This window comes from Notamacropus eugenii, chromosome 1 (genome assembly GCF_028372415.1).
Source record: "Notamacropus eugenii isolate mMacEug1 chromosome 1, mMacEug1.pri_v2, whole genome shotgun sequence".
In the NCBI taxonomy this organism is placed as follows: Eukaryota; Metazoa; Chordata; class Mammalia; order Diprotodontia; family Macropodidae; genus Notamacropus; species Notamacropus eugenii.
The window spans coordinates 734,509,904-734,523,626 of record NC_092872.1 but is presented as its reverse complement, the minus strand read 5'-3'; the positions used below and the strand labels follow the sequence as shown (position 1 = coordinate 734,523,626).

Here is a 13,723-nt window from a genome sequence, read left to right as displayed (position 1 = left end):
CTCCTCCCTGACTCAATCTCTGACTAATAGGGAATCAACAAAGTAGAAATTAACCCATGAACTTGCCCCAGGATCCTTCACAGGTCTTGTAGACCATTCCCTGTCTTCAGGACAGGTTGGGCAAAATGCTTCTCTTTCTCTCTCTTCTAGTCCTCCTCTCCCCTCCTCCTCCAGCCTAGGAAGTCTTACTTGACCATCCCCTCCTGAAGCCATCTGTGTTTCCCCTGAACTAAAGATCATCTTTACAATTTGGTTGGCAATTAATCATGTCCTGCCTAGTGGCTTCTCTTCTATTGTTGTTGTTGGCAAGAGATGTTATTGAAATCTATTTTTTAATTTTTAGAATCACACCATTTCCAGACTATCCACAAACATTAATTCGCCTTTTGGTACTCTCCATGTGCTATCTTTGTCCAGTGACTAATGAGCTGACACACTGCTTCCTCTGCAACATGCAGTCCTAGAGATTTGTCCAAGGCATTGGAAAATTAATGAGCTGGCTCAGGATCACAGAGCAAGAATGTGTCAAAGGTTGGAACTGAACCCAGTTTTCACTGACAACCAGGTCAACTCACTACTCACCATGTTGTCACTTTGTGGTTGTTGTAGCCGTCCCATGACAACTCTCATCAGGGCAGATACTCTTGTCTTCACATCTCTGCACACACCAATGAATCTTACCCAGCAGCACCCTAGAGACTTCCCCCCACAGCCCCTATCCCAGAGCCAGGTTCTCCAGACTTACACGACATCCTCACGGAAGCCACCCCTCCAGCAGCTCCCTAATATTTGATGTCCACGCATATAGTCCCTTCATTTAGAAGAATTACACTGAGATAATCAATGGATATGAAAGGGCAAGTGTGATCACAGCAGCTAATTAAAGAATGATTAATAATTCAGAACTTCAATAAAGCCATTTTCCTGACAGGAGCAGATATGGAAATGATTCTTGGCCCTCAGACCGGACCAGAGAAAAATGGCACATCTAAAAGAAGAAAAATGATTGTGAGAGAGAAACCAAGGGACCAAGGTAACTTCAATGGGTATCAAGTTCCTAACTCCATGGGGTTTTTCCTGGAAGGAAGAGTGAGGGTGAAAAACTCTTGTATTTATCCTATCAAAACCATATTGTTATATATGCCCAAACCATATTCAAACTAAGAAATCTACTGATCACTGTTTTCTTCACCATCTCCGCCAGGGCCTATTTGGCTAGAATATTCATTGCTGTAGTCTTAGTCCCCTCCACCCATTAATAACAAAGAGGGCAGTGAAATTTTTGTTCGTTTCCTTCTTTTATTTTTAATTTATGGTATAAAAAAAGCATTTCCATAATATAGTACAATAAAAAAGATGACTGCACATGAAACTGTAAATCTGCTGTGCACAACTTGCTATTCAAGTATACCATAAAATTATCATATACATTTGTTTTTTTTACTTCCCCCACTCTAGAGATGGGTACCATTAGGCACAAATAGGTATGTGTATGTACATATGTGTCTATGCATCTATACACATACATAAATATACACCCAGATATGTAAAATTATTCTATACATACTTCTACTTATCAGATCTTTCTCTGGATACAAATAGTCTCTTCCTTCATATGTCCTTTATAGTTAATTTGAGGATTTGTAATAGTCAAAATGACTTATTTCCTCAAAGTAGTTCTTCAAACAATATTACTGTAACTGGATACAAAGTATTCTTGGTTTTGTTCATTTCACTCTTGGCTTTGTTCATTTCACTCTTGGTTTTGTTCATTTCACTCTTCCTTACTTTATTCAAGTTTTCTACATTTTTCTAAATCCTTAAGCTCATCATTTCTTGATGCACAGCAGTATTCCATAGGTATCATATACCACAGCTAGTTCAGCCATTCTCCAATGGATTGGCTTCCCTGCAATTTCTGGTTCTTTGCTATCACAAAGAGAGTTCTTTTCCTTTTTTCACTAATTATCTTTGGAAATAGATCAAGTAGTGGTATTGCTGGTTCAAAGGGTATAGGTAGTTTAATAACTCTGGTCATAATTCCAAATTGCTCTCCAAAATGGTTGGATCAGTTCACAATCCCACAAACAATGAATTAATGTCCCAATTTTTCCATAACCCCTCCAACATTTGTCACTCTCCTCTTCTATCATTTTAGCCAATCTTGTAGGTGCAAAATAATTTCTCAAGGTTGTTTTAATTTGCATTTCTCTAATCAATGATGATTTACAGCATTTTTTCATATGAATATAAATTGTTTTATTTTCTTAATCAGAAAATTGCCTTTTCCTATCCTTTGACCATTTAACAATTAAAATAGAGAGCTGTCTGTTTGTTTATCCTAATACTTCTCCTTATGCACTAATTTCAGATATGTCATCCTTTCTGGAGGTTGACTTTTAATTTAAGTTTAGAACCAACAAGTTTGAAGCATGAATATCCCTGGGAGAGTATTCCAGAAATCATCTGCTCAGTTTGAGGTGTGGGGAAAGGACCTAGTACTACCCTTCATAAGAGAAACTTTTCATTCTTTGATGCTCAATACCACAGTGTCTGGAAGACAGCAAAATAGGGGCTCAAGGAATGCTTGTTGATTGGTTGATTGTCAGTAAGGCTCACTGCATTTTCCAATGGAAAGATTGGAATCAAACCCTCCCTCTTAAAATTCACTGATTTTGTGACCTGTGGCAAGCCACTTCTGTGTTCTCCTTATGTTCCCCATGACTTATTTACTAAAAAAGCAGGGTGGGGCAGTAGGAAGAACACTGACATACCAGGGTCTGGGTTCAAATCACACCTCTAGTATTTACAGACTTTATGATCCTGGACAAATCACTTAGCCTCCCTTGGCTACAGGACTCTCATCTGAAGAATGAGGGGATTAGACTAGAGATTCCATCCAGCTCAAAGTTTGTGATGCTATGAGATCTCCTTGGGCTTTAATTTTTCCAAAACTTCTCATTCCTCTTCATCTTCCATTTCTCCTCCTGTACTCAACTACTCATCTGGGAGCTTTGCCTCATATTTGATGAAACATTTACATTCTTCCTCAGAGGACCCTATTCTCTCCTCCTCATCTCATATCATTTTGATGGTTTTTCCACTTATTTCTTATTTCCCCAACTATCTCCCCCTTTTACTCATGTCTCACATGAAGAGGTCATCTTTCTCCTTGCCAAAGCAAAACCTTTTACATGCAAAAGTGATCCTATTCCCTCCTATCTTCTCCAGCATATTGCTTCATCTATCATCCCCATCATCTTCAGTCTTTTCCTGGTTCCTGTCCACCCTGAGGCCTAAAAACACAGTCATGCGTCTCTCATCCTGAAAAATATCTCCCCTTAAATCTCACAGGTGAACAAGCTCAGAGGGGAGTAAGGAAAGGACAAGAGGAATTCTTGAGTCTTCAGCTTGTAGGATGTACTAAGGATGGCCAAAGGTAACTCTTCTGTGTACTGCTTCCAAGGCTTGCTAATTTTGGGAAATGTGATTATTGAAATGTGTGGCATTGCACTGACAGCAGAATGCATCTTCTTCATATCAGACCAACACAGGCTTTACCCTTTACTAGAAGCTACTGATAATGATGGTGTTTATCGAGCAGCCTGGATTGGAATCTTTGTTGGCATCTGCCTCTTTTATTTGTCTGTTCTTGGCATCATGGGCATCATGAGGTCAAGTAGAAAAATACTTCTGGCATATTTTATTCTCATGTTTATAGTATATGCCTTTGAAATGGCATCCAGTATCACAGCAGCTGTGCATTGAAATTTTTTCACTACCAACCTCTTCCTGAGGCAGATGCTGGAAAGGTACCAGAACAAAAATCAGTCCAATAATGATGACATATGGAAAAACAGAGGAGTGACCAAAACCTGGGACTATCTCACGCTCCAAGAAAATGTTGTGATGTCAATGGTCCATCAGATTGGCAAAAGTACAAGATGGCCTTCAAGGATGAGAATAATGATGCTGACTATCCCTGACCTCATCAGTGCTGCATCATGGACAGTGTCTATAAGACAGTCCCAATGCTTGTAAACTTGGCATATCCAGTTATTATCACAGCAAGGGTTGTTATGAACTGATCTCTGGACCAATGAACCGATGCACCTGGGGTGTTGCATAATTGGGATTTGCCATTCTCTGCTGGACTTTCTGTGTTTTCCTGGGTACCATGTTCTACTGGAGTGGAATTGAATACTGAAAGTAAAAGTGCACCATTGTTCTTCATTCCTCCCAAGTCTCTCTAGAGTTGGTGCATGGACCCATTCACTGCTCTCCAGATACTATTCCTTTTGTGTTCTAGAGTTAAGGAAGCATTTTCTACTCATCAAACTACTTGATCTGATACTGCCAAGGAAATACACTATTTCCTTCTCTTTTTCCTGGATTCTATAGCTCTCTTGACTAGAGCTTATCACTATTTTCTCTTACTGTAATGTTTCCATAGATTACACAGAATAAATACAAGATCCAGAAAGGATATGGATAGTAACTGTTCCCCTCATTAGTTCATCTGCTCATTGTTCACTTTTGTATCTTGAGACATTGAAGAGGCCTCCAATTCCTGATACTACTGACAGCAGGCCTGGTCCATTGTGTTTTTACAAACTCATTGTAGCTGGTTGGTGCTTTCCTAAAGAATCAAATCCATCCCCAAGAGATCATAAAAATTGGAAAGGGTCCCGCGTATACAAAAATATTTATAGCAGCATTCTTTGTAGTTGCCAAAAACTGGAAATCAAGGGGATGCCCATGAATTGGGGAATGGCTGAATAAATTATGGTATATGAATGTAATGGAATACTATTGCTCCATAAGAAATGATGAACAAGAAGACTTCAGAGAGTCCTGGAAGGACTTATATGATCTGATGCTGAGTGAAAGGAACAGAACCAGGAGAATTTTGTGCATAGCAATGACCACAGTGTGCGAGAGCTTTTCCTGGTAGACTTGGATCTTCATAGCAATGCAAGGAAATAAAGAAAAAAATTCCCAGTGATCTTCTGAGGCAAAATGTCTTCCACATTCAGAGAAAGAACTATGGAATTCAATCACAGAATACAGCAGATCATTTGTGTGTGTGTATGAATGTGTGTATTATGTTTTGGTTGGTTTTATGATTTCTCTCATTTATTTTAGTTCTTCTACACAGCATGGCTATAGTGAAAATGTATTCAGCAGGAATGTATGTGTAGATCCTATATAGAATTGTATGCCATCTGGGGAAGGGAGAGGGGTGGGGGGGGGTAGGCAGGGGGGAAATATTCTAAGTTTTATGGTAGTGATCGTAGAACATTAAAAATAAAAAAATAAATTAAAAAAAAGAATCAAATCCACCAGAAGGTGGTGAATAGGAGGTGTCCTGTCCCAGACATACTTTGAGGGATGAAGGAGCAAAAGAGAAGATATCAATTACCACTGCAACGTACCTTCCCTCTGGCTCCTCTGTGTCTAACATCTGTGGAAATACTCTCATGTTCCTTTCATAGCTCTTGGTAGTTTATCTGTTTTTGGGGCAATTACTTAGTTTGGCTTAGCTAGCTACAAAGGCTGAAATCATGTATACTCTCTTTAGTGGCCCCAGTTCTACTCTTACTTTGAAAGCTGTAGGGGTCAATTCCATGGGTTCCTAAAGGCATGAAACAGATTTGTGTGCCTAATAAATCTTGACCTTATACGTTTTCAAGCAAGTGAAGGAGAGGGAAGTATGAAAGTAGGGAAGAATGGAGCTCATCTATATTTTGTGATGGGTTGTAGTTTGAGGGAATTTCGGGGTGGAGGGTGGTCAGAATATTTCTCTTTTGTTTCATTTTCATATCATTTGCATATATCAGAGGGAGGTTCCTAAGGGCTGCAATTGTTTCTAAACATTTATAATAATAAAATTGGCTTAAGAAATTAAAAAAAAATATCTTCCCTTGATCTATCCATCCTTGCTAGTTATTTTCCCCTTCTTCCCTTTTGTGGTTAAATTCCTTGAGAAGGCCATATATAATAGCTTCTTTCACTTCCTTTCCTCTCACTCCCTTTTTTTAAGGTCTACTGGGCTTTTTTAAAGTTTTGAGATTTAAATTCTAGCCCTCCGTTCCTCCCTCACTCCCTTTCCCCCTCCCCGAGTCAGTAAGCAATCTGATATCTGGGCTTATCATATACTAGATTATTATGGTCATTTACTAAAATGTAATTTGTACCTAACCTATTCCACTGATCCACCACTCTATTTCTTAGCCAAAATTATCTATTTTGATAATTACTGCTTTATAATACAGTTTGACATCTGACATTTCTAGACCAGCTTTTTTGCATTTTCTACTGACTCCCTTTATATCCTTCAACTTTTGTTCTTCCAGAAGAATTTTGTAATTATTTTTCTAGCTCCATATTTTTTTTTTTGATAGTGTATCACTGATGTGATATTCACAGCACTTACCACAGCCACGGATATCCCAGTGCAATTCTGAATCATGAAATACATAGACTCTCCACATGGAAGGCAGAACCAAAACATTTGTGTGTGTTCATCCTTCCTTGCCAAAGAAGACTATGCCATCAGAGAAATAATAACATGACTTGCACTTGACTTTGTTTTGAGTGAGAGAGGACTGTACAGGTCATCAGCCTCACTTCTCCTCCAGACCCATCTGAATCCAGTGACCAGATCAGGATGACTGATTGTGTTTTTTACTTCCCTCACTCTAGAGATGGGTACCATTAGACATAAATAGGTATGTGTATGTGTGTGTATGTACATATATGTCTATGTATATACACACATACATAAATATACACCCATATATGTAAAATTATTCTATACATACTTCTATTTATCAGATCTTTCTCCGGATACAAATAGTATCTTCCTTCATATGTCCAACAAAGATTCCAATCCAGGCCACTCCATAGACACCATCATTATCAGTAGCTTCTAGTAAGGATTCCAGGATGAGGCAATTGGGGTTAAGTGACTTGCCTGAGGTCACACAGCTAGTGAGTGTCAAGTGTCTGAGGTGAGATTTGAACTCAGGTCCTCCTGACTCCCGCACGGGTGCTCTATCCACTGTACCAGCTAACTGCCCCACCAAAACATTAATTCAGACACCAGAAAGCCAAATCCATCATAGTAACAAAAATCTGTATATAACAATAATGTAGAGAACAACATCATCCCCAAGCCTTCCCCCTGCTAGACTTCCCACAAGCCAGCTCCCTTAAACAAAATTACAATCTCTTTTACTCACGTTAACCAGCAGTCTGTTCACCTGCGTCCTTCCTAGGTCTGCCTGCTCTCAAAACTAACTTCCTCTCAGCTCTGCTCTAGCTCCACCTCTTCCTGCTCCACTCAGGTAACAAACTTCTTCCACTACTTGGCTCCATGTGACTCAGACTTCCATGTGACCCAGGCAGGTCACATGGGCCTAATAACGAATGTGAAAGATCTCCCCATTTTAAATTACCATTATACATAGTTTGGCATGGCACTGAATAGATTACTCTAGGTAGAATTGTCTTTTTTTACTACATTGGCCCAGCCTACCCTTGAGCAATTAATATTTTTCCATTTCTTTAGATCTACCTTATTTATAGGAGAAATGTTTTATAGTTGTGGTCACAGAGGTCCTCGGTGTGTCTCAGCAGGTAAAGTCCCAAGTAGTTCATATTGTCTAATTATTTTCAACAGAATTTCTCTATCTATTGCTGCTATATTTTGTTCATAATGTATGGAGATGCTGATTACTTATGTGGGTTTATTTTGTATCCTGCAACTTTGCTAAAGTTGTTAAAAATTTCAAGTGATTTTTTAGTTGATTCTCTATGATTTTCTAACTATAATATCATATCATCTGCAAAGAGTAATAGTTTCATTTCCTCATTGTCTATTCAAATGCCTTTAATTTTTTTATTGCAATAGCTAACATTTCTAATAGAATATTAAATAAGAGAATTGATAATAGGCACCTTTGCTTCAATTATCATTGTTTTGGAAAGGATTCTTGTTTATCCCCATTATAAATAACACTTGCTGATGATGATTTTAGGTAAGTATTGCTTATCGTTTTGAGTGAGCTTCATTTGTTCCTATGCCCTCTAGTGTTTTTTTTTAACAGTTATGAGTGCTATATATTGTCAAAGACTTTTTCTGCATCTATTAATATTTACATATCTGTTTATATGATTTATGTTGGTTTTATTACTGATATGGTCATTTATGCTGGTAGTTTCCCTAATATTGAGCCCTGTATTCCTGGTATAAATCCCACCTGCTTGTATAGTGCATGATTCTTGTGATATATTGCTGTAATCTCTTTGCTAATGCTTTATTTAAAATTAACTAAAATAATTTCTGCATCAGTATTCTTTAGGAAAATTGGTCCATAATTTTCTTTCTCTGTTTTTGCTCTTCCTGTTTTGGTGTCACCCATATTTGTATCATGAAAGTAATCTGTGAGATTCCCTCATTGCCTATTTTCCTAAATAGTTTATATAGTGTTGGATTAATTTTTCTTTAAATGTTTGGTAGAACTTGCTTGTGAATTCACCCATTCATGGGGATTTTTTCTTGGGAAGTTCATTGACAACATATTCAATTTCTTTTTCTAATACTGGATTACATAATTATTTTATTTTTTCTTTTAATCTGGGATATCTATATTTTTGTAGTTATTCATTCATTTCATTTAGAACATCAAATTTATTGGCATATTATTGGACAAAATAGCTGGTAATAATTGTCTTGATTTCTTCTTCATTGGTGGTAAATTCATCCCTTCCATTTTTGATATTAGTCATTTGGTTTTCTTTTTTCCTTTTTAAAATCAAACTACCCAATTGTTTATCTATTTCATTTTCTTTTTCAAAAAACCAACTTCCTGATACAGATAAGCAAACTGAGGCCAAAAGATGTTAAATGACTCACCTAAGGTCACACAGGGTACCAGGCATCAGAGATAAACTCCAGCCCAGGTACTCTGATTCCATGTCATAAATAGATAATACCTAATATAGAGTAGCCACCTAGTAATGGGCCTTTCAGAAGGAAGAATAGGAGAAAATATCCCAAGACACAGGCCAGTTGTTCAATAGATTTCTCAGAGTAGGATGCGGTAGGGATTTCTGGAGGAACAGAGCTGGCTTAAGTACAATAGCAGCAGTGAATCAGTCACTGAAGTGAAATGATTTAGTTGGAGACTTGCAATCAAATTGCAAGTGGGCTCTTTCTGACATGTTTGAAGGCTTCACATTTTTAGCTATGTCACTGATGAGAGGATTATTTACCTTTGCCCTCCAGCCAACAATAAAATATGCAGTAAAGTCTCTTCCTAAAGGTGTGTGTGTGTGTATGTGTGTGTATGTGTGTACTGTGATGATCAAGAAGTCTTATTCATCTGTTTGTTGAGATGACTAAGGGATATAATGAGGACAAAAGAAAGTACCCAATTCCCAAGAACAGAAATACCAAGAAGAGATGACTCATTGAGGAGGAAGGACATGGAATCAATGGGTCTAGAAGACTGGAAAATCAAAGCAGAACACCTCATTTTCTCTTAGGTTTACATCTATTAAGCAGCACAATAATCATTTCAAGCTAATTTTAGGATGTGAATGGTGATTCATACAGGGAAAGTGGTGAGAATGTTTAGAATTTATTAATCTTTGCGTCAGAGACTAAGGGCAGAGGTGAGGTATTCATCAATCAGTCAATCAATTCACAAGCATTTATTAATGACCTCCTTTGTACCAGGCACTGTGCTAAGGGTTCAGGACATAAATACAATGAATTTTAAAAATCCTTCCAGGTAAGGAATTTTATTTCTAAAGGGGTCATTTATATATAAATACACACATACATTCATACACACACATATATGCATGTATATATACATACATGTATGCATACATACATGTGATACATGCATGTGTACATTTATAAACACAGATAGATAGATACACAGATAGACAGACAAATAGATGGATTGAGGATAGCCAAAATCATTGCTACAGAATTAAAATAAGGGGCTTAGAAGGGAAAACAAAATACACACTAATCTTCCTCTTTCTTTCACATGACATTTCAAATCACCTCTTTTAACACAAGCTATGTCTATGCATGGAATGGACTTTCTCCTCATCCTCACTTATTTTAATTAAGTTAAGAAAAAATATAATTTCCTATATGAACCCTTTCCTGAGAACTCAGACTATTATATCTGATTTTCTTGCATCAATTTTGAAATTTATGTGTGCGTGTGCGTGTGTGTGCACATTTTATTCTCTAGTAGAATATATGCTCCTTGATGTCAGGCACTGTTTCATTTTTCTTTGTATGCCCAGATCCTAGCACGGTACCAGGAACATAACAGGCATTTAAGGAACACTGGATAAAGTAATTTAATTAAATGAGGATGAGCTGGTGTGTAGAGTTTCATTGGTGTCTTTCCAGTTGCCAGGAAATCCATTGTCCTAATATCTCCTAGGGCAAAGAGTTTATAGCCTATCTTCATCCATCTCCTCCATGGATTAGAACTATCTATCTCAGGTCTGTTTACTTGGAGTCCTTCCAGCAGACTGAGAGGTTAGTCTTTTATTCTAATCTCACCTAATATTCTCACTCATTCACACCTTCACCCTTAGCCCATCCGCACATTTAAGCCAGTTATGTGGTAGAGAAAGTTTCAGAGGCCTGAGGTCAAAGTAATGTAGTGTATGGAGATGGAGAATAGGGAGGAATAATTTGATGCTACTCAGAACTAAAAATCAGAGAGCCAGCTGTATCATGGCTCTTAGCTCCTGGTTTTACTGACATTCCTAAGACACAATCTCCTAGGGAGGAAGCCATATGCTATTTCTACAATGAGCAGATTTTAGAAAGGAAAACAAATTTATACCAAATGGGCTCTTCTGTCAGTGAAGTCAGTGAAGAGGGAAAATGAAGGACAGAAGGTTTAGGAAAACTCTGTAGTCCCCATCTGGGTATGAGATAGAGAATAAGGAGCTCCTTCCCTGGGGATGGAAAGTTCAAACTCCCAGTCCTTGCTCTCCACAGTCCCTAAGAGGAATCTATTGGGAAGCTGAAGTAGCTACCAAGAGATTATCATTATACCTTGCCTTGGACAAGGGTCTATGGACTCAAAGCATCCTAGGGCTCTTCCAGAGTTCGGATGTGTCAAAGGGAATTCTGGGGGATACTTTGAAAGAAGCTCTGGGCCTAACACTTTAAAAACAGCCAACATGTCAGTAAAGCAAGTAGCACATATGTATAACCAAAAAATGGCTGATCAGGGGAAGGAACAGAGGCTTGCCAGGTTGGCTTGCTCTTAGGAGGAGAGTGGTACCAGGGATTTGGCTACATCGAACACTTACATAGGGGGACAAAATGGAGTCAAGGTGGTCTCTTTTCTCAATACCTAGTCAGAGGATTAGTTATGGCACAAATCTGATACCAAATCAACTTCCAACAAGAGATGGGTGGTTGATGATAAGGAGAAACATGATGATAAGGGGAAATTATTTAGGGTAATGATACCAGATAGTACCAGAGAAATCTGAGTCATAAAGATGATACAACATCTTCAGTTCCCATGAAAAGCAGAAATCATCCAAGGCTCATGAGGGTCTCCTAATGTGGTCTTACAATAAAGTCATAATGAGAATGCTGTGTTACCTTGATAAGTGTGAGGTGCTGAAAGAAGCAAAGAGAATGGGTAATGAAGTAGGGAGACAGGTCCAGTGAGAAGCAATCATAAGGTGCTGGGGAAATATGTCAGTTGTGAAGGGCCAGAGGTTTTGTGACTGACCCAGAGGATGACTCAGGGTAAGTAGCCCAAAAGTCACTCCAGCTTCTTATGGAGAAGCAGACAAAGAGATGATGCTGTCCATCATTTATAGTATCAATCAGTACTTTCAAAAAAGAGGATGACCAAGAAAATGTATAGTAATGATGCACTCTACCCTAGTTAGGCCACATCTGAAATATTGTGTTCAATCTGTGAATCACAAGTAAGGAAAAACTTTGACAATAAACTGGACCATATCCTAAAGAAGGACCCTATCAGGATGAATGACCTCAAGACTGTGAGGCTCCAACTTATCTTGTCAGGTATTTTGTCTTTTGATTCATGCATAAATTGCATTTTAGTGAGGTATAATATCACAAGGTCATCAGACTCATTCTCTCTTCCAGAGCTGTCACAGTCCAATGGTAGGACAGAGTCAAAATGATTGGAGACGGCTTGGGATGCAGTGGTTGACTTTGGTGTCTAAGTGCTCCACAGCACCTGCTTCAACTGTCTTCATGGCCGTCCTCATCTGCCCATTCCACCAGAAGTGATATGCACATGATTGGGGTAGATGACTCCTTAATTCACTGAAGGGTTTGAGACCTCTCAGTTACCCTCTATCTGACTTAGTCCATCTCTGAAATGGTTGACTGGGGTGTGACTGCTGTGAATGCTACAGCTTCTTGGAGCTACAGGTGAGAGTTGGATGGATTGGGTAGACACTAAAGGTGAAAAGGAACCCTGAACAGGGCTCAGTAGACCATACCAGAGATACTAGTCTTCCCTGAACACACCATATACCCCTCTTACCAGGTAAGATCTCACTGGGTATTGTTCTTCCTCCCCTATTTTGCCATCTTCAATTCAATCAATATACGTTTATTATTTACTATGTGTTAGGCACTATGCAAAGTAGGGATACAAAGAGGCAAAAGAGAGTCCCTGCCCTCAAGGAGTTCACAATATACCTTCTGCAAGAAGTCTTTTTCAATTCTCTTTAATCCTAATGCCTACTTTCTGTTGCTTTTTTCCAATTTCTTCTATATAAATCTTTGAAGAGTAGCTTCCATACTTCTTTTTCTTCCTTGTTCTTTCCCTCTCAAGTGAATTCCTTAAGAGCAAGGACTGTCTTTTGCCTTTCTTTGTCCTCAGCTTTAGCCCAATACCTGGCACCTACTAAACTTTAGTAAATGTTTGCTAGCTGACTATTACAGGGCTAGAAGGAGCCTTAAAGGTTATCTATTCCAGTGACGCCCTTGGTTTTTTTTTATTTGACCTGTTAACGCTGTCAGCAAATATTAAGCACGTAACTCATATATACGTATATATAATATATGAAAATATACATACACATATATATACTTATTGTAAATTATATGCATCTACTAGCACTCATAATTATACTATGATTATAAAATGTATATAACTAAATATAATTATCAATTGTATATAAATTATGACAAAATAAAGATTAAAAATGAGACTAAGATGGAATGACTTCTTGATGTTTATATTTTATTTATTAATAGTATAAAATGTTTCTCTTATTAAAAATTCATTTCTATTATATTAATAAAATTTTCTGGACCAATGTGACTGAATATGCTTTACTATTTAAAAAAACTTGATGTAGTGTTTTGTGATAGAGACATTTGAAGCACTGAGTCTAAGGTCAATTTATTTCAATATTTGGTTTTAATGGATAACATTAAATTAAGAAAAAGCAATGATATCTCACAAAGATATGTAGATTCAAATGGAATAAAAGTGCATCACTGGCTTTGCTTGCTTAATATTCATTTTCCACCAATTGTGCAAAGATTTTCATGGAAATTTGGCTAACCAATTTTCATCTTTTTTGATGTCAATCATCTTTCCTTGAAAATCGATCAGAAACTGTTGCATTTTTTTAACAAAGGAATTCAAACCCCACTGAAACTGTT

The 13,723-nt window shown here is 37.8% G+C and overlaps 1 pseudogene; it reads left to right on the top strand.

Moving 5' to 3' along the window:
- The first annotated feature begins 3,429 nt into the window (after positions 1-3,429).
- LOC140528649 (uroplakin-1b pseudogene) lies at positions 3,430-4,207 on the top strand (annotated as a pseudogene).
- The last annotated feature ends 9,516 nt before the right edge of the window (positions 4,208-13,723 follow it).